General features: G+C 45.0%; 1 pseudogene; it reads left to right on the top strand.

Moving 5' to 3' along the window:
* Positions 1-1,524: 1,524 nt before the first annotated feature.
* LOC129683637 (transcription factor BTF3-like) overlaps positions 1,525-15,396 on the top strand; it is a 122,414-nt pseudogene continuing 108,542 nt past the window's right edge.

The raw sequence follows: 15,396 nt of genomic DNA, 5'->3' as shown, positions 1-15,396 counted from the left end.
TAAGCCAGTGGTTCTCACCTTCCCAATGCTGTGACCTTTGAATATAGTTCCTCAAATTGTGGTGACCCAAAACCATAACATTATTTTTGTTGCTACTTCATAACTGTAATTTTGTGACTATTTTAATTGTAATGTAAATATTTGTGTTTTTTCAGTGGTCTTAGGTGACCCCAGTGATAGAGTCATTTAATCCCAAAGGAGTCATGACCCACAGGTTGAGAAACAACCATTCCTCTAGGCTTTACCAAGTTCACAGTAAAAGTAGATTAGAACCATCATTAACATAGTAATTTTATTGTTATTTTCTTTTTCTGGGTAGTATATAAAGTCACATGGTACTAGATCACAAGCCAGAGAACTTATCTGTTTTGGGGTTTTGTTTTGTTTTTGATTTTTCAAGACAGGGTTTCTCTGAGTCGTGGCTGTCCTGGACTGTTTGTAGACCTGGATGGCCTCAAACTCACAATGATCAGCCTGCCTCTGCCCCTCCCCCACCCCAGATGCTGGGATCACAGGCTTGTCCCTCTGCACCGGGCTCCAGAGAATTTATTTTAGCACCTAGAAATGTCCTTGAAAAGAACAATGGTAGGTGCCCAGGCTCTGCTTACATGGATCTGAAGGCCAAAGCCTCTCATTCCCTCCAGTGTACTTCTTGCCTGAGTTGTTCTGCACCCAATCTTGTTCTGCAGTCAGTTCACCAGCACAGGTTGGGTGGCCTCTGTGTTAAAGGCATGTTACCACGGAGAAAATCTAAGAATAAGGTCCCATTAGCATCATTAAAATACTTATCTGGAAACCGCAGAAGCGTTATATTTCCTCCTAGACTCCTTGTCAGCTCTCACACCCATAAAATCCCCTGCTCTTCTATTATCACATTGGCAATAGAGACAAATGTCATCTCTCTCATGCTCAGCAACTCCCCTCGCTTCGCCACTGAACAATAACCATGCCAACCAGAAACGTCACAAGGTTGTCTGGCTGCACACAAACCTGGAAACTTCCCTTGCAAACCTTATGACAAAAGACAAAACTGTAATAAAGCCTGGGCTGGAGGAGCGCTTAAGCAGTTAAGATTGAGCGCCGCTCTTGAAAAGGGTAGGTAGGAGTTTAGTTCAGAGGATGTCAGGCGGCTCCCAATCAACTTGGACTCCACTCCAGAGGATCTGATACCCCTTCTGGCTTCCTCGGGCACCTATACACACACAGCACACACTCACATAAACATACCCACATTTACATAGTTAAAGCATTTTTTATTTGTGTTATAGATCTAGATTTTTATTTTCTGTTTTACTACTCCCTCGCAAAAGACATGCAAGATTCTAACCCCCAAGTTCTTCTGTTTCAAAGTAGGGTCACTATTATTGTTCTCAGTTAATTGACAATACCTCACACTTGGTACAGAACAAGCCCCCAATTCTATAGGGCTGTTGTCATATAAGATGGTCTGTGAGGACAGACACACGGGGTGAATCAGTGTGACAGCAGAGGCAGAGATAAGAGTTACACATCTGATAGCTTAGCATGCCGAGGACCAAGGCTACGAACATCAAAGTCAAGAGAAGGAAGGTAGGATTGTTTCTAAGGTTTCAGTGCAAGCACGGCCTTGTCTGCAGTGACTCTGGACTTCTAGTCTTCAGAACTGCGTGAGGCAGTGTCTTTCTAAATCACCTGCAAACACCACAGCGCAACCCTGAGCGCCAAACTGTGGTCCTGTTGGTCCAATAAATGATCCTGTAGAGCCCATGAGTGTTTCTGTCCATGGCATCTGCAAAGAGGAGCATCTGCATGGTGTGTTCACAGGACCTGGGTGGGAAGAGATGGAGAGACAGAGAGAAGCAGTAAGGAAAATAAAAAGGGAAAGAGTGACAGGGTGAGGTGTTGCCTGGAATTGAGGAGCTCGGAGAAACCACGTGGTTGTAGCCTGGGCTTGGTTCATCTATGAGAAAACATCTTAGCCTGTCCCAGAACATTGACTGGAAGACCCTGAGTTAAATATGACTGCTATCTAAGAGCCCTGTGGTGGTTTAGATATGAAATGTCCCCTTAAGTTCATGTGTTTGAATATTTGGTCTTCAGTGGTGGCACTGTTTGAGGAGGTAGGGGCTTGCTGGAGGAAGTGGGTCACGAGAAGCACATGTATGTGCACGCATGCAGAGAGCAGAGGTCAAGCTTGGATGTTATTCCAACTTGCTTTTTACTGTATTTTTTCATTGAAATTTTTTATAAGATGTGTTTATATGTGTGTATGCATGTGTGTGAGCACACCACAGCTTGTGTGTAAGAGGCCAAGGACATCTTTTGGGATTCTGTTCTCTCCTTTTCTTTTTTTCCACTATGTGGGTCCTAGAGATTGAACACAGGTTGTAAGACTTGGATACAGTGATTTTACCCACTGATCCATCTTAGTTGTCTCATCTTGGTTTTAGAGACAAAGTCTTTAACTGGAACCTAAGGCTCACAGATTCAACTAGACTGGCTAGACAGTGAAGCCCAGGAATCTGTCTTTCTCTAGTCTCCCCAGCGTTGTGATTACAGGTGTGTGTGACAGGTCCAACTTTTTAACATGGGCACCGGGGATTGAACTTGGGTCCTTATGCTTGCGCAGTAAGCAAAATCTTGGCTGAGTTATGCCCCAGGTCCACATATTGCTTATTCGTGAATTCTATGTTTCTTTCTTGCTCAATTCTTCCTTGTTAAAACATTTATTCTCTTGGGAAAACTACATCAAGGGGCTTGGTGGTCCCGGGCCCAGTAATGCGGCTGGAAGTATTCTGCAGTGTCCTGGTGACACAGCTTTGTGTGGAAGGCCTCTGCTTGGTTTCTGGTCCAGGTTGCCAATTCCCACAGTCACCAGCAGGCAAGCAGCTACAGGGGTGATCTAAGTCTTGAAGCACTCCTTGCCCTCTTACAGGCCAACTTCTACACACAGGCGTACCCGTGTGAAATGATTAAATGCCTAGCTACCAGACCGGGTCTGGAGGTCAGTTTGCCGTATTTGTGTATTCTGCATATTTGCATATTCTGCATATTCGTTTTTAAACAGAAACCTGAAGTCTTACCTTTTACTCATTGAAGAGAAGAAAGTGGAGACAGAGTGTGGGAGTAAGTCTAACCCCACAGTGGGGACAGGGTGGTGGCAGGAAGGTTAAAACAAATATGTGAGTACCCCCCCCCCACACACACAAATACTATATAAACAACAAACAGGAAACGGGTAAAGCAGATGAGGAAGCCCCAGGCAGACTTACTATCAATCTCATAACTTCACAATCCAACCTTTTGCTAAGAATTAAAAAGAACCTTCATGAAGGAACAGAGGGATTTATAAAAAATTAAGTTATTTATAAAAGCAGAACTGGCAGATAAGTGCCCGGGGATGACAAAGGAAGATAAAAGAATGAGTCAAAGCATGAGGCGGGAGACGTCTTGCAAGGCGTGGATGAGAAACAAGCCATTACAGACAAGAAGACAGAAGCAGACGTAGCACAGAGGGACAGAGCCGCTGTGAAAGATCACCGGTACTGTACGCAGCAGGACTGAGAGCAACGGGTGAACTAAAATGAGCAAAGCAGAGAAACGGAGAGAAGCCGAGAAACAAAAGGCAGACCGCAGAGATCAGACACACAGAACGCTTTCACCGAAGAAGACAAAGAACAGAAGAAAGCGTCATCCATAGCAAAGATGAAGGGGAGGCTGGGGGGCAGGATGAGGGCTGAGAATATACAATTTCAACAGGCTGAGGAAACTCAAGAGATCTTGTGAAACACGGCAGCGATGGCTAACAATACGCTGTTTCCTTGAGAAATGCTGTGACTCCTTGTAAAGGCTTCTTACCAAAAATGCGTTAACTCTATGATGCAATGCACGGCAAATACAGTCGTCCCATGGTATCTATTAAATACATGTTTAAAATAACATATGTACATAGAAAACACACACAATATTGTCAATTTGTAAAGTCCAATGTTTCAAGCTATGGAGCTAGCTCAGTTGGTAAAGTGCTTGCCCCCACAAGCATGAAGACCTGAGTTCAGTCCCCAGAACCCACATAAAAAGCATGAACACAGCAGCAATTGTCTGTAATCCCAATGTTGGGAAGGCAGAGACACCACGGGCTCCCTGGCCAGCTAGATTATCCTGCATAGTGAGATCCAGGCTAACGACAGACCCTGCCTCAAAAAGGAAGGTAGATGGGTCCTGACACCTGGGGTGACCTCTGACGTCACATACACACATGCATAATTCTCTCTGTGAGTCTGTCTCTCTCTCTCTCTGCCCACCCCACCGCACCCCACCCCCTCTTCCTATCTCACACACATTATCTCTCTCTCAAACACGCACTCACACACTCTCTCACACACTCACATACGTACACACACACTCAGTCACACATTCTTAAATACACTTCCTCATAACACTCCCAAATACACAGTCTTTCTTACAAATTCTCTCACACACTTCATTTATACACACTCTGATACATACTTTTTCTTTCAGACATACTCCCTCTTACAAACACTCTCTCATACACATCCTCACATACACAGAGAGAGAGAGAGAGAAAGACAGAGACAGAGAGAGAGAGGGAGGACAGAGAGAACATCCTTATAAAGCTTGAATGGAGTGTAAAGCTCTTATTCAAACCCCAGCACCGCTCATGGGTGTACTTTCCTGGTCATATCTAGGGAACACTGTCTAGTGCAGGCATCCTGAGCCCAAGTTCACTCCATCAGGGCCCAGGATCTGCTGTTTGTAAGAACTATGTGGGAGATGAAGATGATCAAAATACATTGTATGAAATTCTCAAAGAATACATTAGAAAAAATTTGAAATAATAATAATAAAAAAAGAACCAGTTGGGAACCTCCCAGTGTCTTGCTATGGGGCCACTTGAGTGCCAGGGAAATCAGAGCCTGCCTGCAAGGAGCTGAGGCATAAGCCTGGTGTCACAGCACTTCAGGTGCCTCCAAGGTGCAGTCGAGTACCAGACACAATGGCCAGGCTTGCTCTGGGATGGCCTGCGACAGGGGAGTACCTCACAGAACGCCCTCCACAGAGCCCCTTACAGACTTACAGCTTCAACAAGGGCTTGTCGTTTCATTGAGACAAGATCTCAGGTTGCCTACACTGGCTTCAAACCCCCTAGCTGCTGAGAAAGGCAGGCGTTTAACTCTTGATCCTCTGGCTTCTGCCCCTGGAGTCCTGGGATTGCAGTGTGGATGATTAATGCCTAGCCATGGTCAATGATTTTTAGTAGCTCTTCCATAGGTTAAAAGTTAATAATGGTTAATAATCTCTGAGAAACACTGATTTTTTTTTAAGTCTGTTTTTTCCTCTTCCCACGGTCATTGACCACCCGTAACTCTTCTAGGAATGGGGCTTTGTGGAATTTATCCCATCTTCACTGGCATGTCATCTGGTATTACTGCTAAGGAAGACTCTTTCAGGCAACCTTATTGTTGGCAGTTCCTGGGTACCTTTCCCCTGTCTAGGTGACATTACCTTGCAGCAGGCATCTGGTCTCCTGGCTCTTAAGATCTTTTTGTACCCTCTTTGCAATTTCAGGTGCACACTAAATGGACTCAGTAGGTCTTATACGTATGGGCAGGAACATCGACGTGTAACTAGAACACTTAGAGAAGAGGTCACAATGTGGGGAGGAGGGGCGATTGGAAGGAGAGGTGAGCAGGGGCGGTATCTAGATGCAGCGCTCATGCGTGACACTTTCCAAAAGGAAGAAAAGAAAGAAGCCTTGCATTGCCTCTATCGCAGATTCTAGGGAATTAATAAAACAATATGAACTGAAAATCACTAAGGGAGAGGCTCTGTTGAGGAGCCTGCTTTCCAGTGAACAGCTTGTGACTCCTATATGTTTCAGTGACTCCTACATTAACTTGATCAGAGATTCCTTAGACCTTTTCTGACAAGCTTTCTGGCGGGGAGGGGCTTGGGAAGTGCTTACCTACGGTTAGACTTTAGAAAATAAAGTGTAGAAGCACTCCAGGTGTCCAGTCTGACTTGTAGCTGCAGGGAAGATGTGTTCTTGGCATCGCACCTTAAAATTCAGAACACACACCCGCAGAACAAGGCAGACAGCTGAGCTGGAAATGTGATCGTTAGAGCCATCATTTGCATACATGTGGGCTAAACAAGATATTGTGGGCTAGTCTGGAAATCAAACTACAAGAAATAAAATTGGCACTTCTGATAGCATCCTGCTCCCATGCAGAACTCAGTCTCAGCTTAGCCGATAAGCTGACTTGGTTAAAATGCTTGAAGCAAAGATCTCCTTCCCCAGGCTTGGAATATGTGCCTACTTTTTGAATGAATAAAGCTATCGTGAATGCTTTTTACATATTGCCAACTTATATGCCTTGAGACTCTGAGACAGCTTCTTTCCTTTTGAACTTCTCTTCAGGATTAAAAAAAAAAAGCCCCAAATAAATGTCTCACAATTATAATCAGCATCAATTATGTGTTGCCATGGAGACCTGCTTGGTTACAAATTCCTCATGTGCTGCTTCTAATCCTGCTCAAGTTTCAGCCACTCCAGGGCTGTTCTGACTCTAATGAGAGATAATACATCAATTTTTAAATAGTTTTAGTCTTTCCGCCAGCAATAGTGATTCAAAGAGTGCCAGGAAAATACAACAGAACGGGGAGGGGGGTGAGAACTCACAAGCCAACACAAGCCTCGAAGAGGAAAGAGGCACATGTCTGCGTTTTCTAGGGTGGAAATTTTGTCTTAACAGCTTGAGGCAAGAAACCCGCTTATTTCTCTCTCTCTCTCTTCTTCCTCCCTTCCCCAGCCCCTTACCCCCCTCCCCACCAAAAGATTCCTCTTAAAGCTCAAGCTGTTCACCGGGAAGCAGTCTCCTCATGACAAATTTTATGCTCATTGTTTTTTGTTTTTGTTTTGGTTTTGGTTTTGGTTTTTTTTCCTCTAAAGGACAGAACAAAGCGAGTTTAGTGTTTGTCAAAATGCCTCTGATGGTTTCAATCCACATTTAAGGGAGAAAAATCAAAACTAATGCTAGGTCAAGTCAGATGAATTGAACAAAATATGTCAAGGAGGAAGACATTGTGTGTAGTGAGGGTAAATTGAGGCGTGACAGTGTGTACCTCTGCTCCTTAAGCCTGCGCCCACACCCCATGTGAAGACTGCGCTCCTTTTTTTTTCTAAGCTTCTCAGTGGATGACTCTCTCCTTCACAAAGGACCTGTGGGATTGTCTTGGTTAGCGTCTTGCTGGTTTTGTCCTACTTTGTTTTTGTCGATATCTGGGAAGACGAATCTCAGTTGAGAAAACCCCCACCAGGCTGGCCTGCAGGCAAGTGTATACTGTTTGTATTGCATTTTCATGTTTGGTGGTTGATGGAGAAGGACCCAGCTCACTGTTGTTAGTGCTACCCCTAGCCTGATAGTGGTGATTATAAGAAAACTGGCTGAACAAGCTGTAGGGAGCAAGCCAGTGAGCAGTACTCCTTCATGGCCTCTGCTTCAGTTCCTGCCTCTGGGTTCCTGCCTTCATTTCCCTTCATGATGGACTGAAAGCTGTAAGATGAAATAAGCCCTTTTCTCCTCAAGTGCTTTTGGTCATGGTGTTTCTTACAATGATAGAAAGTAAATGAAAGAAGGAGCTTTTAGAGGCCAAGTGGGAGCAAATCTGTATTTTTGAACATTTCTTTACTAGTATATATTAATAACTATATGGTAATGGCACTGGGATTCACAAAGAAAATGTCTTTCAAGTCTATCATATGTTTTGATCATATTCACCTATCCAATCCTCCTCTGCCCCCCTTTTCTCTGTCCAAGTCTCCTTCTTTCTCTTATCATCTCCTTGCACGCATGTAAATTTTCATAAATGTATTTATGAAAATAATCTAGGCCCTACAAGTTAGGCAGAGCATATTGTCTATCTGAGTTTGGCTCATTTCACCTAACATGATGCTCTCCAGTTGTGTCCATCCTCTAACAAATGACATAATTCCATTCTTTCATAGTGACAGAACAGAATTCCATGGTATACATCTACCACTTTTTCTTTCTCCATCTCTCCACTGAGGAGCACTATAAGTGGAATCTACAACTTGGTTTTTGTAAATGGTACCGTGTCTGTGGAACAATGTCTTAGTTTCTCAAGTAGTGGATATGTTAATGTTTGTTTTATTATTCTCTCAGTTTTCTTTGTTTGATCATCATAAATAGCAGATCTTAGTAATGAGTAAGGTTCTATATTCTTAGTCCAAACATCTGAAAGCCATGTTTCAGCAAAAGAATTTTTGAAGGAAAATTAGACAATATATTCACTCAGTGCCTGTTTAAATGTGTCATCCATGTGCTCGCTATTAGATGTAAACCAGCAGAGCGTATCTTCTTTTTTGAAAGTGTGTGTGTGTGTGCGTGTATGCATGTGTGCGTGCACAGAGGACAGAAGAACGAATCAGATCCTCCTGGCGACAAAGCTATAGGCAGTTGTGAGCCCCTGACATGGTGCTGGGAATTGAATGTGAGTTGTTGTAAGATCAGTACACATTCTAACCACTGAGCCATCTTTGCAGCTCTTGTTTCTTCCTCCTCCTCCTCCTTTTCCTCCTCTATTTGTGTAGGTGTTTGCCTGTATGTATGTTTGTGCACCGTACGTGTGCAGTGTCCAAATTGGCCAGAAGAGGGCAAAAGGTCTCCTGGAACTGGAATTACAAATGGTGGTTAGCTGCCGTGTGGGTGCTGGAACACAAACCTGGGTTCTCTGGAAGAGCAGCCAGTGTTCTTAACCACTGAGCCATCTCTCCAGCCCAGCTTGCTTTTGATCAAGATTTAGTGCATGTATGTATGTGTGTATGTGTGTATGTATGTATGTATGTATGTATGTATGTACGTACGTACGTACGTACGTATTAGTCCCTCTTGTGGGATTCTTTCCGTGTAGGTTAGATGACTTGGTGTTTCCTGTATCACTAGCACTCTGGCTACAACCCCTCCCCCCATGTTTTATTTTGAACAGTTTGCCTTACTTGTGTTTGTATCCACTGATTTCTTCTGCATGTCTAAGGTTCTGTCAGTCTCATCCTGTGTTTTACATTTCCTTCACATTCATCTCTGGAAGTCCTGCTCACCCCTGCTACACTTCCCACTTCATCATGTTTCCCCTAACTACCTGAATGTACGGATACTGTTTATGAAGACTGTCATGCTTTCCTGCTAGCCGAGTCCTCTCTGTCGTGTGACCTCTTTGGCTGGCGAGTCTTCCTGAGCATGGAATGCTGTGGTCCTCATTCTCGGGAATGCTACACTTATTTGACTCTTGGTTTCATCACTTCCTGAACACAGAATCTAGTCAATACTTTTGAGGCTCATGTTTAATAATTTTCTAGGGCTGGCTAAGGATAGTTGGCTCAGTGTTCTTTTGAATCTAGGAAAATGCTAAGAAAACTACTCCCCTGCCTCTGTCAAACCAATTCTTTTCTGAGGGTGTTACTCACTGTTTCATTATCAAAAGATCGTTCTGCTCTGGAAGGTGGGAAGAGCTCCATGTGAGTTCAGAGAATTTCTCGAGACTCCACCCTCCGAAGAGTGTTTTCTGAATTCAGTCACCTCTCACACACTCAGATCACACAAGTCAAAACATTTGGAAGCTTCTCTCTGGCTTTCCCTAGAACCCATCCTTCTCTATAGCCCTTCCCTTTCCGTATTTTGCCCTGGATTCTTGCCATGTTGGCCTTTCTGAACTTTGGTCTATATTCTTAGGAGCTTGGGACTGTATTGGACTTCTTGCCTATGGTACAGCCTGGCAACTACTTTCAGACTTTAAACCAGGATGATGTTGAGCATCCGTCTCTAAGTAATTCTCTGCTTTGGGCTATCCACTTTCTCGGAAACATGGTCCCATATTCTCAACATCTTTTGCAACTGAAATGGAAATGACCTTAGAGCTATACCTTCCTCCCTATCCTAACATTAACACACATCAGTGGATATGTAAAACTCTCTTGGGGCAATTACGTTAACAAACCATTAGTCTTTCACAGTTTTGGCGGCCACATTTTATGCACAGCAGTGAGTTGTCTGCTTCATAGGAATCGGTGTCAGGCTGCCAAGCCCAGGTCCCTTTTCTCCTTAGGCTGTGTAAGAATATTTTTAGGCAAATTAGAATAATAATTTTAAAAAAGGTCCCCTGCCCCCACTGTAGTGAGTGGCTGGGTCAACCAAAAATCTAAGAGTGCTGGTCAGCCAGTCACTTTCCTTTGAAGACTGTGTAATGAGCAGTCAAAATTACTCAGTTACATGGTGACAGAAAAGTAATTGCAGGCTTGAAGTACATTGAATACCTGGAACTGAATTTTTCAATAAATCTTTAAAATTGTCACTCATATTTAATTTCTTTATACTGAATATAATGGCTTCTCCCCTGAAATATGGGTGCTTTTGATTTTTCCATTTTTCTGTTACAGAGCCTTTAAAAATTAAAATCTTGTTCTGTGGTGCCCACAGCTTGGCACGGTGTACTGACTTTCTACCCAGCCACGTCACAGCTCGAGGCGGCTCTCCATGCTGGCAGCCACTCACTGTTGCTCTTGCTTTTCGCCACCATCCTCATGGCGAGCCTGGCCAGCTCTTCTGGCGACATTTCCGACCTCTTTCACCCTTTTGTTTCATTTGTAGAACATGTGAAGGCATTGGGCATTGTTTAACTTTAAGGCAACAATGAGGTACAATCAACGACGTTAGGAGAGATTTTATTTATACAAAATTTCGAGTCATGGGATTATCTTATCCTAGGTTTCTGTAGGGAGTATATGTAGTGTATGTGCGCATGCGTGAACAATGTTTATATGGGTGAATGTATACATACTACATACATGTAGATATCAATATCAGATGTCTTCACCAATTGCTTCTCCACCAATTTCTTTTTCAGACAGGGCCTCACACTGAACCTAGAGCTCATGCATTTGGCTAGGCCAGCAGCCTTGTGAGCTCCGGGGATGCTACTGTCCCTGCCTCAACCTTCTGGGGTTGTAGGCACACGCTGCTGCATCAGGCTTTTTATTCATTTTTTAACTTTGTATTGATTCTTTGCGAATTTCACAACATGAACTCCAATCCCACTCATCTCTCTGTCCTTTCATATCCTTGCAGCCTCCCCCTGCCAAGGAAACAAAAAGTAAAAACAGAAACAAACAAACAATAAACACAAACAAACCAAAGTCACACAGTGGAAGCTGTAGTGTGTCATGCTGAGTCACACACTAAATGCCTTTGCCCAGACATCTTTACTTACAAGTGCTCAGTGAAATAAATCACCGGTCTGGTTCAAGGCCTCTGGCTTCTGCTACACTATCAATACTGGATCCTCACTGGACTCCTTGTGGATATCCTTCTCTTGCCCTGTAGCATGGAGACCCTGCAGCTTTGGATCCACAGGACTGGCCCTTCAGGAGCTCCAGAAGGTCATAGATGGGGTAGATATTGGAGTGGGCCCACTCAAAGCCCTGGATGGGCCTGGGTGGTAGCTGAGTTGCTCAGCCTGCCAGCTGTCCCGCACCCCCACCACCAGGGTGAGCTCTCCAGCACTGCCTTAGCTAGCTCACCAAGTGCCACAGCTAGAAAGAGATAAGGCCATCTCTCCCACTTTCATGCCCTCGGGGCCAGCTCAAATGTGCCTTTGCTGCCAGGGCCAGCTCTACTGCTGTCCAGGCAAGGTGCAAGGCCAGCTCTCCCCAGTGTTACAGCCAGTCAGGGGTGGGGCCAGCTCTGCATAGACCTTGGACATCAACATGGTCCCAGGTGACTGCCTAGACCAGGAACATCCGGATGGCATTTGGTGGTAACATGAGCCATGGAAATCAAAACAGATCCTTGCTGCTGTGTGGCCACAGACTCAGACATGGCCTTCAGTGGCAGCATGGGCTCAAACTTCACTGTGGCCTCAGGTGGCAGCATAGCACTCACATCAAGCTATTCCTCACCACCCCTGAGTCTCCTGTTTAGTCTCTCTTCATAGTGCTCAAACTGATTCACTTCTCTCTCTCTCTCTCTCTCCCATCTCTCTACCACATACTTGCACATAATAGTGGCTCTGGAGATGAGTGGGGCATGTGTCAGGAGGGCCTCTGGCAGTCTTCCACTCACCCGTGCCACAGCAGCAGGTGGGCCTCGCATCAAGCTTTTAATATGGGTCCTGGTGTCTGAGCTCAGGTTCTCATGCCTATATAGTGGACACTGACAGACCTCTGCCCAGCATTTGACACAGCACACTCTAAAGCAATTAAGATAGAAACTAGACAAATGCGTGTATAGGTAAAAACATGAATTCAGGGAGATGTGCCTTGTGCCAAAGACCTTGGTTGGCTTCACAGTCAAGATTATATTCTCTTTGTAGTACTCTGATTTCCCCGTTGGGCCTGTTCTGTGTGCTGACCCTGACCTAGGGTCTTGTGTTGTGAGTCAGAGGGAAGCAGGCTTGAAATGTTAAGAGTAACACAGGGCCCGTTGAATGGGCTGCTTGGCAGTGGATGGGCAAGAACCAGGTCAAGGATGGGGGAAAGAAGGCTCAGGTAGGGTACTGGGGACTCCTGGCACCTCAGGGCTAGTAGTCCAGGGACTGCTTCGGGAGAGATCTTCTGAGTGCTCACACAGCAAAAGAGAGACTTGCATATCAACAAGCTAGGCAGAACAGCAGCTCTCAGTGGCAGAGGAAACTGGGAGATTTATGCTAATGAGGGCATATAGAGTGACAAGAAAAAGTCTTTGTCTTCATCAAAGAAAGTCATCACCAGGTAGCATCAGTGGACTGCTGGATATGGTGTGTGGAATAAACACACACACACACACACACACACACACTGGTCAGCAATGAGATGCTGGTAGACTAGGTGGGAAGCAATTTGAAAACGAATTTTTCTGCTGCTCAGAATGTAAATGGCATTTCTGGGAGAGGTCTTGGGTGTCTCCCTCACATTACTAATTACTGATGCTAATTATTCACCTCATTTGCATTCCATCACTAGACAGGAGCTGGTGAGGGCCCAGGGTGTGGGGTGTCTGTTGTTTTGGGAAGGAGGGCTCTTGTACTATTAAAACTAAAGAGAGTGCTGCAGCGGCTAAACATTTTCAGTCACGTGGGAGAATATTGGGGCAGAGTTTGGCCCTCTCTGTGTTCCCTTGGTGGCTGGCAGTTTCAAGATCTTTGTTCTAAACAGGCAGTCTAAATGGCAGGCTGGTAGATAGATGGAACCATAGACACATAGGTGGATGGTAGAAGGATGAAGAATAGATAGATGATACAGATAGATAGTAGCAAGACAGGCAGACAGGTAATGACAGACACACAGATGGTAGATAGATGACAGGCAGATGATAGATATGTAAGATGTAGATAGATGGTGCATAGATAAATAGTGATATCTTTTGGTCAATTTGCAGAGGTTTTTAGACACGTTCTGACGAGCCACACTGCCCAGCAGCAGAGCCAGGCCGTTGCGGACTATTCCTTCCAAGGATGCACTAAAGACCAGCAGTGCTGAAGGCCTGCAATAAGCACCAGTGACAATGATTTCTCATGAGTGCAGGACTGACTTGGCTCTTAACCTGTCCCAGCGGTCATGTGATTGTTTTCCCTAATGGAACTGGTTAGAGAGTCAGCATGGGAATCTTTGGCTGGCGTTGGGTCTTCTCCGCAGGCCGGACTAGTAGCCTTCAACTCCTTCTGCTCTAGGGTGGGAATACTCCAGACAGCAGCAGCTTTTCCACCTCTGTCCCCGTCTCTGCCTACCTGTGACCCACAGAGTGATGCTATGTGGCTGGAAGCATTCGGGGAGCAGCCAGTGAGAAGGCTGTTTGGGATAGAAAGGTCCTCAGACCTTGTTCCTAACTTCTTCAGAACTGTCTGTACAACAGCAGTGGACACCTAGCCCTTGGCCATCTTAATTTGTTTTTCCAGAGAGGGAGGGGAGGTGAGGTGAGGTGAGAGACAGAGAGAGGGGTTGGGGGGAAGAAGAAAGAGGGGAGAGAGAGAGAGAGAGAGAGAATAAAAAACTGGCAGGCAGGAGGGAATTGTAAAGAATCAAAATTGCCTTTTAATTTGTTTTTACACCTTTAGATAACGCAGTGTATTTGTATCAGACCTCTCACACCATTTAGAGCATGCTAGGAATTTTATCTTCAAGCTGACCTCAGGCTCATGCTTATGCACATAGGATTATCTATATGGATTGTGTGTGTGTGTGTGTGTGTGTGTGTGTGTGTGTGTGTGTTATTGGGATCGAACCTGGAGCCTTGTGTATGCTGGGCCAGCACTCCACCACTGACCTGTGTCTCCAGTGTCATTTTTATAGGTTCTTAAAGTGAGAAGTGAGAGAAGACATTTAAAATGCAGCTAGCCTACCTTTGTTCTCCTACCCGGGAGCTTGCAGTGTGCTTCCTTTGAATGACAGGTCGTTTTCAAGTTTCTGCACTTGGTGATGATGCTCTGACATTTTCTGGGGAAGCAGTGCTCCTGTCAGGGCTTGCCTATTTTCAAAGATGACACAGAGCACAGCCTTACCTCTGCTTTGTACCTGGCCCAACCAGAGTGACCTTCCCTGTCTGCCCATATGACCTGGGGACAGTGTTCCTCTGCCTGACCCAGCCCAGTGCCAGCAGCAGCTGGGGAACACTCCTCCAATCCAAGGCTAACACGTTGGTCCAGCCAGCCAGTCACACACTTTGCTGCCGCCTTTCTCACCACACAGGTCAGAGTACAGGCCGCGGCCAAGCTCTCCCCTTACCCCATTCTCCTGGGTTAGCTTTTCTATGCAGGTCTGCATGGGGAATAACCCCTCCTGTCTCTAGAACCCACAAGCACCAATCATTGGTTTTCCCCCAAGCCTCCACTGTCTTCTCCTTGGCCACACCTGACTAACCATCTCATAAAAGGACATACAACACCAATCTAAAAAAATAAATAAAATAAAAATTCCACAGGCCATTCCCTACCACCAAAGTACAGGGCCAGAATAATTATGCTATAACACAGTAGCACAGTCATTTGTGATACCAAATGAATGATTTTATTAACAAATTAAAGAACTAAAATGTGTTTGCAGCTTGCTCTGATCGGAATGCCGATGTCCACGTCTGCTACAAGTAATGTGTGGGGAGCCTTGTAAGAGCTCCCAGAATGAACTCTGCTGCAGCTAATTACGTGTTATTCTCGGAAGACTCATTGTGACATGCTAGACAATAGTTTCCTAATTCCTTTTCCTACAGGTATAATAACAGCCCTTGGATTTCTGGAATATATTTAAGTGTACAGAAATGTTTGTTAGCCCGCGATTCACAGATCTACACAGCGTTCACTGTCACCCTGAGTTAATTTCCCCTGTGAACAGCAATCTTAACAGGCTTGGTG

This window comes from Psammomys obesus, unplaced genomic scaffold (assembly GCF_907164565.1).
Source record: "Psammomys obesus unplaced genomic scaffold, mPsaObe1.curated_primary_1811, whole genome shotgun sequence".
Classification (NCBI taxonomy): domain Eukaryota; kingdom Metazoa; phylum Chordata; class Mammalia; order Rodentia; family Muridae; genus Psammomys; species Psammomys obesus.
This window is presented reverse-complemented; position numbering and strand designations above follow the sequence as displayed.